We start from the raw sequence: 15,139 nt of genomic DNA on the forward strand, positions 1-15,139 counted from the left end.
CATTATGAGGCGTTCTTTAAGGTGTCTTTGAGGTGGTCGACCAGTTAATTTTTGATGGCAAAGCCGAATCCATGAAGGCGGCGTTTTTCCTCTGGTTTTCCTTTCCAGAAAAAGGTGTAACCTACACCATGTTCCTTGAGCTGGTATTCCCATGCCCGCCAGCTCTCGCTTAGGTTGGCGATGTCAATGTCAAAATTTCTAAGTTCCCGGGCAACTATGGTGGTGCAGCGTTCCGGCCTGTTGCTGTTAGAATTGTCCATGATGGTCCAGACGGTCCAGGTCCCGAACGTCATATTAGCGAAGTGAAAGTTGCCTGTGCGTGAGTTCTTTTAATGTTTAATGTGGGGTGGCAGCTGCACACCGGCAACCACACAGACTTAGCTGAGCAAGGTCTTGGTCCAGTGGCAAAGGGAACCAACGCGACTGGAGACCAGGCACTGCTGTATAGGCCTAATTACCTACGGCGAGTTGTTAGCCGCAAGCTCAGTGCCGGGTAGCGCCATTGATGGTATGTGGCCTGAGGATTTGTGAGGGGGCAGGCATTGGGAAGGTCAGCTGTCCGCTGGGGTAGTTGTTTAAATGTTTAAGAGTTTAAAAGAATTTCTGAATTATATTTTTTTTTAAGTCACACAAGTTGATTGAAGATTTAATAAATAGATCAATAGTTGATTAAAAGTTATAGAAAAAAAAGTTCTCCAAGTTGATTAAAATTTAAAAGTTTTCCAGAATTGTTTAACAACTTTAAAAGTTTCAAAATTGAATCGCTTCGGCTGGTTCGATGCCAGCTACGGAGTCCCTTCGGCTGTTTCAGTGCTGACCCCGCAGTCACAGTGATGTATCTGGATGGGTAGTGACAGTATGAGTGAGGTCAGTGATGTGTCTGGATGGGTAGTGACAGTATGAGTGAGGTCAGTGATGTATCTGGATGGGTAGTGACAGTATGAGTGAGGTCAGTGATGTACCTGGATGGGTAGTGACAGTATGAGTGAGATCAGTGAGGTATCTGGATGGGTAGTGACAGTATGAGTGAGGTCAGCGATGTATCCGGATGGGTAGTGACAGTATGAGTGAGGTCAGTGATGTACCTGGATGGGTAGTGACAGTATGAGTGAGGTCAGCGATGTATCTGGATGGGCAGTGACAGTATGAGTGAGGTCAGTGATGTGTCTGGATGGGTAGTGACAGTATGAGTGAGATCAGTGATGTGTCTGGATGGGTAGTGACAGTATGAGTGAGGTCAGTGATGTGTCTGGATGGGTAGTGACAGTATGAGTGAGATCAGTGATGTATCTGGATGGGTAGTGACAGTATGAGTGAGGTCAGTGATATATCTGGATGGGTAGTGACAGTATGAGTGAGATCAGTGATGTATCTCGATGGGTAGTGACAGTATGAGTGAGATCAGTGATGTATCTGGATGGGTAGTGACAGTATGAGTGAGGTCAGTGATGTGTCTGGATGGGTAGTGAGTATGAGTGAGGTCAGTGATGTATCTGGATGGGTAGTGAGAGTATGAGTGAGGTCAGTGATATATCTGGATGGGGAGTGACAGTATGAGTGAGATCAGTGATGTATCTGGATGGGTAGTGACAGTATAAGTGAGGTCAGCGATGTATCTGGATGGGTAGTGACAGTATGAGTGAGGCCAGTGATGTATCTGGATGGGTAGTGACAGTATGAGTGAGGTCAGTGATGTATCTGGATGGGTAGTGACAGTATGAGTGAGATCAGTGATGTAACTGGGTGGGTAGTGACAGTATCAGTGAGGTCAGTGATGTATCTGGATGGGTAGTGACAGTATGATTGAGGTCAGTGATATATCTGGATGGGTAATGAGAGTATGAGTGAGTTCAGTGATGTATCTGGATGGGTAATGACGGTATGAGTGAGATCAGTGATATACCTGGATGGGTAGTGACAGTATGAGTGAGGTCAGTAATGTATCTGGATGGGTAGTGACAGTATGAGTGAGGTCAGTAATGTATCTGGATGGGTAGTGACAGTATGAGTGCGGTCAGTGATATATCTGGATGGGTAGTGACAGTATGAGTGAGCTCAGTGAAGTACCTGGATGGGTAGTGACAGTATGTGTGAGGCCAGTGATGTATCTGGATGGGTAGTGACAGTATGAGTGAGCTCAGTGATGTACCTGGATGGATAGTGACAGTATGAGTGAGGTCAGTGATGTATCTGGATGGGTAGTGACAGTATGAGTGAGGTCAGTGATGTACCTGGATGGGTAGTGACAGTATGAGTGAGGTCAGTGATGTATCTGGATGCGTAGTGACAGTATGAGTGAGGTCAGTGATGTATCTGGATGGGTAGTGACAGTATGAGTGAGGTCAGTGATGTATCTGGATGGGTAGTGACAGTATGAGTGAGGTCAGTGATGTATCTGGATGGATAGTGACAGTATGAGTGAGGTCAGTGATGTATCTGGATGGGTAGTGACAGTATGAGTGAGGTCAGTGATGTACCTGGATGGGTAGTGAGAGTATGAGTGAGGTCAGTGATGTATCTGGATGGGTAGTGACAGTATGAGTGAGGTCAGTGATGTATCTGGATGGGTAGTGACAGTATGAGTGAGATCAGTGATGTATCTGGATGGGTAGTGAGAGTATGAGTGAGGTCAGTGATGTATCTGGATGGGTAGTGACAGTATGAGTGAGGTCAGTGATGTATCTGGATGGTAGTGAGAGTATGAGTGATGTCAGTGATGTATCTGGATGGGTAGTGACAGTATGAGTGAGGTCAGTGATGTATCTGGATGGGTAGTGACAGTATGAGTGAGGTCAGTGATTTATCTGGATGGGTAGTGACAGTATGAGTGAGGCCAGTGATGTATCTGGATGGGTAGTGACAGTATGAGTGAGGTCAGTGATGTATCTGGATGGGTAGTGACATTATGAGTGAGATCAGTGATGTAACTGGGTGGGTAGTGACAGTATGAGTGAGGTCAGTGATGTATCTGGATGGGTAGTGACAGTATGATTGAGGTCAGTGATATATCTGGATGGGTAATGAGAGTATGAGTGAGTTCAGTGATGTATCTGGATGGGTAATGACGGTATGAGTGAGATCAGTGATATACCTGGATGGGTAGTGACAGTATGAGTGAGGTCAGTAATGTATCTGGATGGGTAGTGACAGTATGAGTGAGGTCAGTGATGTATCTGGATGGGTAGTGACAGTATGAGTGAGGTCAGTGATGTGTCTGGATTGGTAGTGACAGTATGAGTGAGATCAGTGAGGTATCTGGATGGGTAGTGACAGTATGAGTGAGGTCAGTGATGTATCTGGATGGGTAGTGACAGTATGAGTGAGGTCAGTGATGTATCTGGATGGGTAGTGACAGTATGAGTGAGGTCAGTGATGTATCTGGATGTGTAGTGACAGTATGAGTGAGGTCAGTGATGTACCTGGATGGGTAGTGACAGTATGAGTGAGGTCAGTGATGTATCTGGATGGGTAGTGACAGTATGAGTGAGATCAGTGATGTATCTGGATGGGTAGTGAGAGTATGAGTGAGGTCAGTGATGTATCTGGATGGGTAGTGACAGTATGAGATGAGGTCAGTGATGTATCTGGATGGTAGTGAGAGTATGAGTGATGTCAGTGATGTATCTGGATGGGTAGTGACAGTATGAGTGAGGTCAGTGATGTATCTGGATGGGTAGTGACAGTATGAGTGAGGTCAGTGATTTATCTGGATGGGTAGTGACAGTATGAGTGAGGTCAGTGATATATCTGGATGGGTAGTGAGAGTATGAGTGCGGTCAGTGATGTATCTGGATGGGTAGTGAGAGTATGAGTGAGGTCAGTGATGTACCTGGATGGGTAGTGAGAGTATGAGCGAGGTCAGTGATGTATCTGGATGGGTAGTGACAGTATGAGTGAGGTCAGTGATGTATCTGGATGGGTAGTGACAGTATGAGTGAGGTCAGTGATGTGTCTGGATGGGTAGTGACAGTATGAGTGAGATCAGTGATGTATCTCGATGGGTAGTGACAGTATGAGTGAGATCAGTGATGTATCTGGATGGGTAGTGACAGTATGAGTGAGGTCAGTGATGTACCTGGATGGGTAGTGACAGTATGAGTGAGGTCAGTGATGTGTCTGGATTGGTAGTGACAGTATGAGTGAGATTAGTATTGTATCTGGATGGGTAGTGACAGTATGAGTGAGATCAGTGATGTATCTGGATGGTTAGTGACAGTATGAGTGAGGTCAGTGATGTATCTGGATGTGTAGTGACAGTATGAGTGAGGTCAGTGATGTATCTGGATGGGTAGTGACAGTATGAGTGAGGTCAGTGATGTATCTGGATGGGTAGTGACAGTATGAGTGAGGTCAGTGATGTATCTGGATGGGTAGTGACAGTATGAGTGCGGTCAGTGATGTATCTGGATGGGTAGTGACAGTATGAGTGAGGTCAGTGATGTGTCTGGATTGGTAGTGACAGTATGAGTGAGGTCAGTGAGGTATCTGGATGGGTAGTGACATTATGAGTGAGGTCAGTGATGTGTCTGGATGGGTAGTGACAGTATGAGTGAGGTCAGTGATGTATCTGGATTGGTATTGACAGTATGAGTGAGGTCAGTGATGTGTCTGGATTGGTAGTGACAGTATGAGTGAGGTCAGTGAGGTATCTGGATGGGTAGTGACAGTATGAGTGACATCAGTGATGTATCTGGATGGGTAGTGACAGTATGAGTGAGGTCAGCGATGTATCTGGATGGGTAGTGACTGTATGAGTGAGGTCAGCGATGTATCTGGATGGGTAGTGACAGTATGAGTGAGGTCAGTGATGTACCTGGATGGGTAGTGACAGTATGAGTGAGATCAGTGATGTATCTGGATGGGTAGTGACAGTATGAGTGAGGTCAGCGATGCATCTGGATGGGTAGTGACAGTATGAGTGAGGTCAGTGATGTACCTGGATGGGTAGTGACAGTATGAGTGAGATCAGTGATGTATCTGGATGGGTAGTGACAGTATGAGTGAGGTCAGTGATGTATCTGGATGGGTAGTGAGAGTATGAGTGAGGTCAGTGATATATCTGGATGGGGAGTGACAGTATGAGTGAGATCAGTGATGTATCTGGATGGGTAGTGACAGTATAAGTGAGGTCAGCGATGTATCTGGATGGGTAGTGACAGTATGAGTGAGGCCAGTGATGTATCTGGATGGGTAGTGACAGTATGAGTGAGGTCAGTGATGTATCTGGATGGGTAGTGACAGTATGAGTGAGATCAGTGATGTAACTGGGTGGGTAGTGACAGTATCAGTGAGGTCAGTGATGTATCTGGATGGGTAGTGACAGTATGATTGAGGTCAGTGATATATCTGGATGGGTAATGAGAGTATGAGTGAGTTCAGTGATGTATCTGGATGGGTAATGACGGTATGAGTGAGATCAGTGATATACCTGGATGGGTAGTGACAGTATGAGTGAGGTCAGTAATGTATCTGGATGGGTAGTGACAGTATGAGTGAGGTCAGTAATGTATCTGGATGGGTAGTGACAGTATGAGTGCGGTCAGTGATATATCTGGATGGGTAGTGACAGTATGAGTGAGCTCAGTGAAGTACCTGGATGGGTAGTGACAGTATGTGTGAGGCCAGTGATGTATCTGGATGGGTAGTGACAGTATGAGTGAGCTCAGTGATGTACCTGGATGGATAGTGACAGTATGAGTGAGGTCAGTGATGTATCTGGATGGGTAGTGACAGTATGAGTGAGGTCAGTGATGTACCTGGATGGGTAGTGACAGTATGAGTGAGGTCAGTGATGTATCTGGATGCGTAGTGACAGTATGAGTGAGGTCAGTGATGTATCTGGATGGGTAGTGACAGTATGAGTGAGGTCAGTGATGTATCTGGATGGGTAGTGACAGTATGAGTGAGGTCAGTGATGTATCTGGATGGATAGTGACAGTATGAGTGAGGTCAGTGATGTATCTGGATGGGTAGTGACAGTATGAGTGAGGTCAGTGATGTACCTGGATGGGTAGTGAGAGTATGAGTGAGGTCAGTGATGTATCTGGATGGGTAGTGACAGTATGAGTGAGGTCAGTGATGTATCTGGATGGGTAGTGACAGTATGAGTGAGATCAGTGATGTATCTGGATGGGTAGTGAGAGTATGAGTGAGGTCAGTGATGTATCTGGATGGGTAGTGACAGTATGAGTGAGGTCAGTGATGTATCTGGATGGTAGTGAGAGTATGAGTGATGTCAGTGATGTATCTGGATGGGTAGTGACAGTATGAGTGAGGTCAGTGATGTATCTGGATGGGTAGTGACAGTATGAGTGAGGTCAGTGATTTATCTGGATGGGTAGTGACAGTATGAGTGAGGCCAGTGATGTATCTGGATGGGTAGTGACAGTATGAGTGAGGTCAGTGATGTATCTGGATGGGTAGTGACATTATGAGTGAGATCAGTGATGTAACTGGGTGGGTAGTGACAGTATGAGTGAGGTCAGTGATGTATCTGGATGGGTAGTGACAGTATGATTGAGGTCAGTGATATATCTGGATGGGTAATGAGAGTATGAGTGAGTTCAGTGATGTATCTGGATGGGTAATGACGGTATGAGTGAGATCAGTGATATACCTGGATGGGTAGTGACAGTATGAGTGAGGTCAGTAATGTATCTGGATGGGTAGTGACAGTATGAGTGAGGTCAGTGATGTATCTGGATGGGTAGTGACAGTATGAGTGAGGTCAGTGATGTGTCTGGATTGGTAGTGACAGTATGAGTGAGATCAGTGAGGTATCTGGATGGGTAGTGACAGTATGAGTGAGGTCAGTGATGTATCTGGATGGGTAGTGACAGTATGAGTGAGGTCAGTGATGTATCTGGATGGGTAGTGACAGTATGAGTGAGGTCAGTGATGTATCTGGATGTGTAGTGACAGTATGAGTGAGGTCAGTGATGTACCTGGATGGGTAGTGACAGTATGAGTGAGGTCAGTGATGTATCTGGATGGGTAGTGACAGTATGAGTGAGATCAGTGATGTATCTGGATGGGTAGTGAGAGTATGAGTGAGGTCAGTGATGTATCTGGATGGGTAGTGACAGTATGAGATGAGGTCAGTGATGTATCTGGATGGTAGTGAGAGTATGAGTGATGTCAGTGATGTATCTGGATGGGTAGTGACAGTATGAGTGAGGTCAGTGATGTATCTGGATGGGTAGTGACAGTATGAGTGAGGTCAGTGATTTATCTGGATGGGTAGTGACAGTATGAGTGAGGTCAGTGATATATCTGGATGGGTAGTGAGAGTATGAGTGCGGTCAGTGATGTATCTGGATGGGTAGTGAGAGTATGAGTGAGGTCAGTGATGTACCTGGATGGGTAGTGAGAGTATGAGCGAGGTCAGTGATGTATCTGGATGGGTAGTGACAGTATGAGTGAGGTCAGTGATGTATCTGGATGGGTAGTGACAGTATGAGTGAGGTCAGTGATGTGTCTGGATGGGTAGTGACAGTATGAGTGAGATCAGTGATGTATCTCGATGGGTAGTGACAGTATGAGTGAGATCAGTGATGTATCTGGATGGGTAGTGACAGTATGAGTGAGGTCAGTGATGTACCTGGATGGGTAGTGACAGTATGAGTGAGGTCAGTGATGTGTCTGGATTGGTAGTGACAGTATGAGTGAGATTAGTATTGTATCTGGATGGGTAGTGACAGTATGAGTGAGATCAGTGATGTATCTGGATGGTTAGTGACAGTATGAGTGAGGTCAGTGATGTATCTGGATGTGTAGTGACAGTATGAGTGAGGTCAGTGATGTATCTGGATGGGTAGTGACAGTATGAGTGAGGTCAGTGATGTATCTGGATGGGTAGTGACAGTATGAGTGAGGTCAGTGATGTATCTGGATGGGTAGTGACAGTATGAGTGCGGTCAGTGATGTATCTGGATGGGTAGTGACAGTATGAGTGAGGTCAGTGATGTGTCTGGATTGGTAGTGACAGTATGAGTGAGGTCAGTGAGGTATCTGGATGGGTAGTGACATTATGAGTGAGGTCAGTGATGTGTCTGGATGGGTAGTGACAGTATGAGTGAGGTCAGTGATGTATCTGGATTGGTATTGACAGTATGAGTGAGGTCAGTGATGTGTCTGGATTGGTAGTGACAGTATGAGTGAGGTCAGTGAGGTATCTGGATGGGTAGTGACAGTATGAGTGACATCAGTGATGTATCTGGATGGGTAGTGACAGTATGAGTGAGGTCAGCGATGTATCTGGATGGGTAGTGACTGTATGAGTGAGGTCAGCGATGTATCTGGATGGGTAGTGACAGTATGAGTGAGGTCAGTGATGTACCTGGATGGGTAGTGACAGTATGAGTGAGATCAGTGATGTATCTGGATGGGTAGTGACAGTATGAGTGAGGTCAGCGATGCATCTGGATGGGTAGTGACAGTATGAGTGAGGTCAGTGATGTACCTGGATGGGTAGTGACAGTATGAGTGAGATCAGTGATGTATCTGGATGGGTAGTGACAGTATGATTGAGGTCAGTGATGTATCTGGATGGGTAGTGATAGTATGAGTGAGGTCAGTGATATATCTGGATGGGTAGTGACAGTATGAGTGAGGTCAGTGATATATCTGGATGGGTAGTGACAGTATGAGTGAGGTCAGTGATGTATCTGGATGGGTAGTGACAGTATGAGTGAGGTCAGTGATGTATCTAGATGGTTGGGACAGTATGAGTGAGGTCAGTAATGTATCTGGATGGGTAGTGACAGTATGAGTGCGGTCAGTGATATATCTGGATGGGTAGTGACAGTATGAGTGAGCTCAGTGATGTACCTGGATGGGTAGTGACAGTATTAGTGAGGCCAGTGATGTACCTGGATGGGTAGTGACAGTATGAGTGAGGTCAGTGATGTACCTGGATGGGTAGTGACGGGCGATGTTACGGAGATGGAAATAGCTGGGGTCCCAGCACTGAGCCCTGCGGCACTCCACTAGTCACTGCCTGCCATTCTGAAAAGGACCCGTTTATCCCGAACTCTCTGCTTCCTGTCTGCCAACCAGTTCTCTATCCACGTCAGTACATTACCCCCAATACCATGTGCTTTAATTTTACACACCAATCTCTTGTGTGGGACCTTGTCAAAAGTCTTTTGAAAGTCCAAATACACCACATCCACTGGTTCCCCCTTGTCCACTCTGCTAGTTACATCCTCAAAAAATTCTGGAAGATTTGTCAAGCATGATTTCCCCTTCATAAATCCATGCTGACTTGGATCGATCCTGTCCCTGCTTTCCAAATGTGCTGCTATTACATCTTTAATAATTGATTCCAACATTTTCCCCACTACTGATGTCAGACTAACCGGTCTATAATTACCTGTTTTCTCTCTCCCTCCCTGTTTAAACAGTGGTGTTACATTAGCTACCCTCCAGTCCATAGGAACTGATCCAGAGTCGATACACTGTTGGAAAATGATCACCAATGCATCCACTATTTCTCGGGCCACTTCCTTAAGTACTCTGGGATGCAGACTATCAGGCCCCGGGGATTTATCAGCCTTCAATCCCATCAATTTCCCCAACACAATTTCCTGACTAATAAGGATATCCTTCAGTTCTTCCTTTTCACTAGACCCTCGATCCCCTAGTATTTCCGGAAGGTTATTTGTGTCTTCCTTCGTGAAGACAGAACCAAAGTATTTGTTCAACTGGTCTGCCATTGCTTTGTTCCCCCATTATAAACAGCAAGGTTGCGAACAGCCTGGTTCAGTCTCAGTCTCAGATGAGGAAAGGGATGGAGTCAGTAGCTAGGGAACGGAGTTTGTGGCGGGGACCGAAAACAATGGCTTCAGTCTTTCCAATCTTCAATTGGAGAAAATTTCTGCTCATCTGGAATAACACAGGTGGAGGTGCAGCACATGTTCCGTGGCTGCTGGGAGGAGGCTAAAGACAACAATCCTGAGGCTCACGGAGTCCCCAGCTCAGGTCCAGTTACATTTTGCGAGGTTTTGGTCATCCTTTTTGAAAGTGTTTCTCCGGGTTATTCAAATCATGTTACGAGAGACGGGATAAGGTTTGTGGACCCGTTTGTACCTCAGAGTCTGTGAGAGACGGAGGGAACGGCAGCAGACAAAGAGAAAACAACTTCTCCAAAACTGATCCCAACTCCTCGCCAAGTCTGAGGGTAGATCAGCTCACTGCCTTCTTAGGAAGTTTCACCACTTTATTCACCCTCTTATTTGAGCTCCGTTTGGAATCCGTTTATTTTATTATTCTTGTTGAGTGTTTAACGACAGCATTGAAGTGGGACAGAGAAACTTGGAGCAAATTAGTCTCACAATGCTACAACGAGACTAGAAACAGTTTAAAGCATTTTAATTAACCTTTCACAAAAAACGAGCATTGAAAACATGTTTCCCCCTAAGTTTCAAAGATGATTTCGGAAGAAACAGGCAAAAATCAGTTTTCCCCTCCTCTAAACAAGTCCCAACCTGGTCTTGAAATCCAAACGCTTCTAAAGAGGCTCCGAATTGCTTAACACGTTTAAAATTGATGGTCTTCAATATTTGATGTTGAGCGATTGAATAAAGTGAGCTGTTTTACACAAACACGCACCCCATGCTGTTGAGGAGGGGAGGGCAGGGGAGGATGTGTAGGACTTACACGTTACTTTTTATTGACATTAAAAAGTATCATTAAGCCGTTTAGGAAGAGAAGCAAAAAAGAGGTAAAAACACAAACCTTTTTATTTTATATAACATAAAAACAGAAATTGCAGGAAATACTCAGCAGGTCAGGCAGTAACTGTGGAGAGAGAAACAGAGTTAATGTTTCAGGTCTGTCAACTTTCAGAACTGTAAAATGTTAGAGATGTAACAGATTTAAACCAGGTGCAGAGGCAGAGAAAGTTGGGAGGGGAGGAAAGAACAAAAGGAAAGGTCTGTGTTATGGTGGAAGACAGGAGAGGTTAAATCCTGCCTCTGCACCTGGTTAAAATCTGTTACATCTCTAACTTCTTCCAGTTCTGACCGAAAGCTCATAGACCTAAATGGTTACCTTCGTTTCTCTGTCCACAGAAGCTGCCTGACCTTCTGAGTAGTTCCAGCATTTTCTGTTTTAGTTTCAGATTCCAGCATCCGCTGTTTATTGCTCTTATGAACTATTTTATTTTGTCTGTCGTTCTACAGTCCAAACAAGTCTCAGGAAACATGTAATTATAGATTTCCTCCTAAACGTTTTATGGAATGTTAATTGAAACAAGAGTTATGTAATGATGTATAAAATAGCAGGAAGTGAGTTTAGAAGAAACCACTATTTGTTTTTTGAGAGCTACACAGAAAATACTTTGATTAAATTGACAAGGTACAATTTAGATTTGGTACATATGTTTGAAATTGGAGAATAAAAATTGACAGTACAATGAGATTTGTTTCCCACTATATAATTGGGAAGTACCTAAACTAATTCAACACTTTTGGTAATAAGAGCAGGGATTAATATAGTGCCGAATGTTTGAGAGAAAAACATTAGAAGCAAAATTTGTATTTTAACATCTTTAATTCACCATATTAGTAAACATTTCCAAGTCAGACAGATTGGTTTTCCTATCCAGGAAAAAGATGAATGTTTATTTCTGTTAAATCATAGCTCTCCCTGCATTTGGTTTTTAATTCGGTGACGCACAGTGTGTATGTGTTTTTCTGCACTTGTGAATAAGTGTCTCATTTCTGACATGTTACATGGGGTGGTGCTGGTACAAGCAGGCCACATTTATTAATGGAAGTGACTGCAGTTGGAAATTGCGGTCCATTTTGTTTAATTCTTTTTTATACCCTGAACTAAAGAATTGCAGTAATTTTATGTGCTGGTTGCCTGTTTGTATTATGATTAATATTCTAATTACTTCTGTGGACATGCAGGATATCAGCAGCCTAGGAAAGTCACTGATCCTGCTGCTTGTGCTGCCATTGCTATGGTCACATGAGATGCGGCTAATAGGTTGACAACTTTAAAATTAATACAAATTGCACGAATATATATTCCTCTTTCAGCTCACCTTGGCCTTTTGGCTTGTTAGTCGATGCATAACCGTGTAACTGAGTGATGGTTATGTAGTGTAAATGCATTATTATGTAGTTCCTTTATATCCCACTCATTTGTGATCAGTTATCTTTTTTTAGTAGATTTTGTACATGACGAACGAAAAACTTTTAATTAATTCTATCGTAAACAACGTGCATAATGGTCATGTAAATAGCAAACGATTTACAAGATGGATCAGTGTGAGTTGGTGCATTTTGGTAGGAGAGATAAGGACCCAACCTACCCTTGGAAACTAAGAGAACAAATGGGGTAGAAGTGCAAAGGGATCTCTGGGTACAGATAAACAAGTCACTAAATGTAGCAATGGACGATAATAAGGCCATACAAGTGCAAATGAAGCACTGGAGATCATTTATAGAGGATTATAATTAAACAGCAGACAAGTTATGTAAACCCTGTATCTAACCTTGTCTGATTGTCTAATGACCTGAGATGGTGAGCTGCCAAAATGGAATAACTCTATATATGATTTCAAGTGGTTGCTGCTGCTGTTGTTGTTGTAAAGTTGTTGTAAATAATGTTGTTGTAAACTTTGCCCAGAGTTGAAAAGGTCGCGCTAAAAGGAGTTTCTGGCCCACTCAGCACAAACAATTAGAGGCAACATTGGTGGGGAGGAGCGGAGGATATTGGGTGGGGTGGGGAGGGTCTGAGGATATTGGGTGAGGTGGGGGGGGTCTGAGGATATTGGGTGGGGTGGGGAGGAGCGGAGGATATTGGGTGGCGTGGGGAGGGTCTGAGGATATTGGGTGAGGTGGGGGGGGTCTGAGGATATTGGGTGGGGTGGGGAGGAGCGGAGGATATTGGGTGGAGTGGGGGGGGGGTCTGAGGATATTGGGTGGGGTGGGGAGGGTCTGAGGATATTGGGTGGGGTGGGGGGGTCTGAGGATATTGGGTGGGGTGGGGGGGGTCTGAGGATATTGGGTGAATGGGGAGGGTCTGAGGATATTGGGTGGGGTGGGGAGGGTTTGAGGATGTGGGGTGGGGGGGGTCTGAGGATATTGGGTGGGGTGGGGAGGGTCTGAGGATGTGGGGTGGGGGGGGTCTGAGGATATTGGGTGGGGTGGGGAGGGTCTGAGGATATTGGGTGGGTGGGGAGGGTCTGAGGATATTGGGTGGGGTGGGGGAGGTCTGAGGATATTGGGTGGGTGGGGAGGGTCTGAGGATATTGGGTGGGGTGGGGAGGGTCTGAGGATATTGGGTGGGGTCGGGGGGGTCTGAGGATATTGGGTGGGTGGGGAGGGTCTGAGGATATTGGGTGGGGTTGGGGGGGGTCTGAGGATATTGGGTGGAGTGGGGAGGAGCTAAGGATATTGGGTGGGGTGGGGAGGGTCTGAGGATATTGGGTGGGGTGGGGAGGAGCTGAGGATATTGGGTGGGGTGGGGAGGCTCAGGATATTGGGTGGAGTGGGGAGGGTCTGAGGATATTGGGTGGGTGGGGGGGGTCTGAGGATATTGGGTGGGGTGGGGAGGGTCTGAGGATATTGGGTGGGTGGGGGGGGGTCTGAGGATATTGGGTGGGTTGGGGGGAGTCTGAGGATATTGGGTGGGGCGGGGAGGAGCTGAGGATATTGGGTGGGGTGGGGGGGTCTGAGAATATTGGGTGGGTAGGAGGAGCTGAAGATATTGGGTGGGGTGGGGAGGGTCTGAGGATATTGGTTGGGTGGGGAGGAGCTGAGGATATTGGGTGGGATGGGGGGAGTCTGAAGATATTGGGTGGGGTGGGGAGGGTCTGAGAATATTGGGTGGGTGGGGAGGAGCTGAGGATATTGGGTGGGGTGGGGAGGAGCTGAGGATATTGGGTGGGGTGGGGAGGAGCTGAGGATATTGGGTGGGGTGGGGAGGGTTTGAGGATATTGGGTGGGTGGGGAGGAGCGGAGGATATTGGGTGGGGTAGGGTGGGGAGGGTCTGAGGATATTGGGTGGGTGGGGAGGAGCGGAGGATATTGGGTGGGGTGGGGAGGGTCTGAGGATATTGGGTGGGTGGGGAGGAGCGGAGGATATTGGGTGGGGTGGGGAGGGTTTGAGGATATTGGGTGGGTGGGGAGGAGCGGAGGATATTGGGTGGGTGGGCAGGAGCGGAGGATATTGGGTGGGGTGGGGAGGAGCTGAGGATATTGGGTGGGGTGGGGAGGAGCTGAGGATATTGGGTGGGGTGGGGAGGGTTTGAGGATATTGGGTGGGTGGGGAGGAGCGGAGGATATTGGGTGGGGTAGGGTGGGGAGGGTCTGAGGATATTGGGTGGGTGGGGAGGAGCGGAGGATATTGGGTGGGGTGGGGAGGAGCGGAGGATATTGGGTGGGTGGGCAGGAGCGGAGGATATTGGGTGGGGTGGGGAGGGTCTGAGGATATTCAGTGGAGTGGGGAGGAGCTGAGGATATTGAGTGGAGTGGGGAGGAGCTGAGGATATTGGGTGGGGTGGGGGGGGGTCTGAGGATATTGGGTAGATTGGGGGGGGTCTGAGGATATTGGGTGGAGTGGGGGGGGTCTGAGGATATTGGGTGGGTGGGGAGGAATGGAGGATATTGGGTGGGGTGGGGAGGGTCTGAGGATATTGGGTGGAGTGGGGAGGAGCTGAGGATATTGGGTGGGGTGGGGAGGGTCTGAGGATATTGGGTGGGGTGGGGAGGGTCTGAGGATATTGGGTGGCTGGGCAGGAGCGGAGGATATTGGGTGGGGTGGGGAGGGTCTGAGGATATTGGGTGGAGTGGTGAGGAGCTGAGGATATTGGGTGGGGTGGGGGGGGTCTGAGGATATTGGGTAGATTGGGGGGGTCTGAGGATATTGGGTGGAGTGGGGTGGTCTGAGGATATTGGGTGGGTGGGGAGGAGCTGAGGATATTGGGTGGGGTGGGGGGGGTCTGAGGATATTGGGTAGATTGGGGGGGGTCTGAGGATATTGGGTGGAGTGGGGTGGTCTGAGGATATTGGGTGGGTGGGGAGGAGCTGAGGATATTGGGTGTGTGGGGAGGGTCTGAGGATATTGGGTGCATTTTTAGATATGGATTGACACAAAATGAGGCTGATGTTAAGAGGGCAGCGGT

Source organism: Pristiophorus japonicus, chromosome 20, assembly GCF_044704955.1.
Source record: "Pristiophorus japonicus isolate sPriJap1 chromosome 20, sPriJap1.hap1, whole genome shotgun sequence".
Lineage (NCBI taxonomy): Eukaryota > Metazoa > Chordata > Chondrichthyes > Pristiophoridae > Pristiophorus > Pristiophorus japonicus.